Source organism: Spinacia oleracea, chromosome 4 (assembly GCF_020520425.1).
Source record: "Spinacia oleracea cultivar Varoflay chromosome 4, BTI_SOV_V1, whole genome shotgun sequence".
In the NCBI taxonomy this organism is placed as follows: domain Eukaryota; kingdom Viridiplantae; phylum Streptophyta; class Magnoliopsida; order Caryophyllales; family Amaranthaceae; genus Spinacia; species Spinacia oleracea.
Window position 1 is genome coordinate 133,587,409 of NC_079490.1, and position 5,330 is coordinate 133,592,738.

The 5,330-nt window shown below is 34.6% G+C and overlaps 1 long non-coding RNA gene across 1 annotated transcript; it reads left to right on the forward strand.

The window, feature by feature from the left end:
• The first annotated feature begins 1,018 nt into the window (after window positions 1-1,018).
• LOC130472501 (uncharacterized) lies at window positions 1,019-5,051 on the forward strand. Its single transcript, XR_008932928.1, has 5 exons — window positions 1,019-1,707; window positions 1,827-1,873; window positions 1,967-2,044; window positions 2,979-3,108; window positions 4,525-5,051. It is a non-coding gene; the product is annotated as an uncharacterized lncRNA (long non-coding RNA).
• Window positions 5,052-5,330: the final 279 nt, after the last annotated feature.

Consider the following 5,330-nt stretch of genomic DNA (forward strand, 5'->3'; position numbering starts at 1 on the left):
CCTAAATAAGAAGAGCGATATGAGATACCTGATATGCATATCATATTTAATTGGATAGTGATCCAATAGTTGTCTTTTCACTATTTCTGATTTGAAAATCAAAGATTTTCTAAACAGAATTCAAGATCTGTCGATTTGGACACCACACTTATCCCAACACCATAGATAATTTATTTAGCGAGGAGGAAGACACCATCACATCCTTGGCGGTTCCAATTGTCAGAGCCTAGACGGCAAGTCTTATACGAACTGGTGATAAACTATCAACTATGGGAGGAGAGAGAATCAAGATGTAGTTGTAGAGATAGTCTATTGAAAGGAAACAATGGGAAGCAGAAAGAGGTGGGGATTATTGTTTCCATTTTTTTGCTCAGATGTTTGATGTTGGAAGTGTTGTTGATATCGCCTACTCTTTAGGAAAGAGGGGTGAAGTGATGAGAGAAAGAGTAATGTTTTATGCTAAAGGTGTTGATAAGAGTGGTAGTTAAGGCCTTTCTTGGTCTTTGACTTACGACTGCCTTAGATTAAATGTCCTATCAATGTATGCCCTTAGACTTCTCATGAGTTGAGTGTGCGGATAATAGGGTATGGTCAAATTGTTTTCTAGATTCATGCTCTGTATTTTATTAATAAAATTTAATTTGAGTAATTCGGTGGAGTAATATGTTTAAAGTTATAATAATATTTAATTTAAAAAGTATACTCCGTAATATTGTTGATAATTTAATATGAGTAGTTTTGGTGTTTTACAATAGAAGAAAGCGAACATCAAGTTATGCAAGATTGAAGATCGAAATGGAGGGATAAAAAAGACAATAAAGACACTCGCCCTAGAATACGTTAGTATGCGAAAATGCCAGAAGAAGAAAAAATTATGCGCGTGAGTATTACATTGTTTCAAGGGATGATTATTTTTTTTTTTTTAATTTCGTTACTTTATCATTACAGTTAAGTTTTTTGAATGGGCATGAATATTACATTGTTTTACGAACTTCTTTTTTTGAATGTTATTTGTTGTGATTAGTTGTAATCATTCAATTTTAAGCTTTTATATAAACTCGCACGCGTGCCTATAAGACTAGTTTATTATAGTAAAAAGATGATGTGAGTAAGTGTAGGGACCGCAAAAAGGAGAGAAATCTCTATTATATAAGCCAACTCCTAAGGACTTTTAAGTAAATTAACTTTTCGTGTCCCCTTTTAAAAAGACTAAAAAACCCTCCCACACCCCCAAACAGCTACTGTCATTCCACCTTCCATCAAAACCGTCCACCCCAAATTTCGCCCCCCACCCCCCGCAAAAACCTCCATCCCAAAATCTTCGGTTCTCTCTTTCTCTCAAATCAGTTCTCAATTTTTTTTTGCGTTTTTTTTCTCTCTCTCTCAAATCTTCAGTTCTCTCTTTAGATGTGGATCTCAAATCTTCAGTTATACATTTCTCTCTCATAGGGTTTTTTTTTGTCTTCAAAGATCTCCGCCATCTCACCGCCGTTTCCCCTAAACGAAGTCCTTTTGGGGCGGGTATTGGGTCCGATTCTGGATTGGGATCGAGGTTGTTGATGAACGGTGGGTTCGGTTCGAGAGAGGGTGGTTGAGGAGGAAGAAGAGGAGAGTGTGGTGGATCAGGAAAGAGATTCCGAGGGTGGTGGGTGGGTAAAGGTGGAGGATCTGACCGTGGGAATGGATTCGGGTTTGGGATTGAAAGAGGTAATTCTTATTTCTTTAATCTTCAGATGATTAAATTTCATTTTTTCACAGTAATTCTGAGATCTGGAGATTTTGTTGATCATGTGTGTTTTCGGATTTTGGTTTGAATTTCTTAACAGCAATTCGTCAATGTCAAAGAACTCTTTCTTCTGATCTCAACGACCAGGTCTCCTTTTCTTTATGTTCTGCTTAATTATGGATTAGTTCATCAATTAATTACATTTAATAATTGTTTTTTTTGTTATTCGATTCTTAGCAGGTGTTGGTTGAAGGAAATTCGCATAATCGTACTGCTGTTTTTCAAGGATCTGGCTTGAATAAACAAGTTCTTGCCCAGGTTTTGATCCTTTTCACTACTACCTTTTTCAGGTTTAATATTGTATTTTTTGATAAGATGTAATTTCCAAGGCATTTCTGTGAATTGGGATTGTTTGTTCATAATGTGAATTGCTGAATTTTCGTTGTTTTACTAAGGATTCAGAGTTATTATTGAAAACTTGGCTCTTAGTTGTTTTTAGAATTTGATTAAAATGTGTAAGATTGTGATTTTGGGTAGTATAAAGTGTAAACATTACATTATAATTTTATGCTAAATGTTGATAGTCAGGTAATTAAATGATTTTAAAAGTTGTCTGGATCGAACTTCGGAGACTCCTTATTATAGAGATGAATTTATGCATCTTTTTTTTGTTAATCTGATTTCAAAATTTTCATATAATACTTCAATTGATCGATTTCAATTGATTTTGGATTAAATTACATTAATTAGCAAGACATAAATTCAATCTCAATTTATTAACTTAAATTTTATTTGGAGTTAACCTTTCTGTCTATTTAAGGTGTTCGATCTCAATTTAAATAGACATAAATTCATTCTCAATTTCTTCAACAACCATTTGTAAATTTAAGGTCTTTTAATAGATTATTTGATTGTTTTGAGCTGCTAGAAGATTCATTATACCCTCTACCCTTTTACTCTCAAATCCTACACTTCAAAAACGAAGTTTCCTACTTCTCTTCCTCCGCCGCTTCACTGCTTCACTCTCACGTACTTTCTCTCTACTCCCTTCACTAAATATCTCAAATCCCTTATAGTGCAACAATGGAAGACCACTATTCCGTGCTTGGCTTAGTTTCCGTAGAAGAAGCTTTTTTTTGTTTTATGTGTGTGTCTTTTTTTTTGGGGGGGGGGGGGGTGTCACCATTGTCACTCTGAGCTCTTTGCTTCAGTGACATTTGAGTATTTTGATTCAAGTTTATTGTTCTTGCAGGAATGAAAGGGCAGGACAAATGCTGGCATGTCCAACTCAGTCACTACTGCAATTCGTGAGAGTGTGCGTGGGATGGCAATTGGTAAAAAAAAAGAACACAGAGAAAGCAGATTGTGCAACTGTTGAACAGGTGGGTAAACATTATATTGTGGGTATAATTTTTTTTCTTGAAAGTTTTTTGCTTTGATTTTTCTTATAATATGATAATTCTTATAATCTGATAATGTAAACATTGACAGATAGTTTTTGACTACTAAATGAGTAAATAAAATGAAAATCCATGCTTTTGGCGTCATTTTTCGATCTGAGAAACCCTAGGTTTTCGTTCTGTTTTCTCACTCTCCTCTTACATTTTTTTTTAAATCTGCTTCCATTTTTTGTGGTCTATTGAGTATTATTTTCCAGGTATGTTTCGTATTATTATTCACCTGCATTTTGTGATTAGATGTTTTTTTTCGGTTTAATTTGTGTATTTTGTGGTGAATTTGTGTGAGCATTTGTCTATAGACCTTTTTGTTTGTATTTATTTGAATTACTATTGTGAGTGGATTAGGGTTGAATTTTTATTTATGATGATTGATTTATAGAAATGGGTTTTTATGCTGAATTTGATGAGCTGATGTTGTGTTGAATTTTTATTCTTGCTTGAGATTATAGTTGTTTTTTATGGTTTGATTTGATTATTGATGTGAGAAGAGTAAAAATTAGGCAGTTATATAACTTTATTTCTTGAATCGAGTTCAGACATAGACCAAGATTGTTTTTCTAGCTCGATCTTGAGCTGGAGGATATCTCCAAATGTTGCATTGTAAGATTGTTTAAGAGAAAGGGAATGAGCCATGAGCAATAGGGTTTCGGTGACATAATGTGCACTAAAAAAGGACAAGTTCTCGATGTAGCTCGAGTCTTGCATAAGATGCAGCTGTTTGATGTTATGAGTTGAAGAGTGCTATGTCAAGCAATGGTGGCAATAGTTAGGACAACCCTAAAACAACCAGTGGATCTGCAATTTAGCTCTTTTGAATTTTTTCTGGATCTGATTGGGTTTTTAGAGTTCTGGGTTTTCTTCCAATTGTAGGTTTGATTCCTGAAATTAATCTTAGTGTCTGGTTCATTAAACCAAAATGAAATTTGCAATGTATAGGGAAAGTGCTCACAACAGAGCACCCTGATTGAGGCCTTGGTTTTAAAAGGAATATTTGATGTGATCTTTGTAGTGTTCTTGAACATATACTTCCGCTTCACGGGTTGTAGAAGTCAACAACCCTTTGTATTACTGTGGGCCTTCAGTGCAAAGACATATGTCTCTTTTTTCATCTAGGTTAAGATTTGGAAGATCGTTGCATCTTTAGCTGTTGTTCGTGGATTATGTATTTGTATACAACTTAAACTGATAGATTCCTTCTAGATATTATAGTGAGTGTAAGACGTTGTGTACTTTGTTTCAGTTTTCAGTTCCTTTTTCGTTTAATAGTTGGCTATGTAATTCTGATTCTGCTCCAGGAAGTTCAAATGTTCATATTCTTTTAGTGTTTGTTTTGTACAGGAAGATTTATAATGTAGTTGATGACGATCCTGCCTTTAACAAGTCTTTGCATTTGCACAGCAGCTAATACAACAACGATGGCTTGGTTTGATTGATGCATCATCTATGGTTCTACAAGCAAATCCCGCTGCATTCTCGAGATCCCTTGCATTTCATGAAATTGCATAATGAGATGCAGATGAGTAACATAACATAAATGTTGCTTGACTGGAATTTGATCAATGTAATCTTATTTAGATAGTGACTTAAAGTAGATTTTGATGAGTTTGTCAATACGCAATTTTTAGGTTTTATCCAATCTCACACGCATCGCGTGCATATAAGGCTAGTATTAATATAATTGAAAGTGGGGACCAAAACATGTCAAGAAAAGAAAGTGTATCACTTTTTAAAATACGGCCGTTTAAAGAAAGTGTATCTCTTTTTAAAATACAAAGAGAGTAAAACATTATAGAGTATTGTTGTAATTTTTTTATACTCTTATTTGTACTTGATTGATTTTCTAATTTATTTATACTCCTATTTGTTAGGTTATGATACATATGATATTACATAAATCATGCGGAAACAACCATTAACCCAGGAATACATATTATTTACACATAATCATATAGCATAATTTAGATGCATACTCTTTGTTGCGTGCCCTCCCTAGCTGCGCCCGAACCGAGCAAGAACAAGTCTTTAGGACTCCAAGTGTCGTCCCTCCGTAGATAGTCCACAGCACGTCCGGATCCGCCTTAAGATTGACCAACTAGAATCGCCCTTAAGGTACTAGAATTTTCGGCACTTTTGAGCAAGATGTG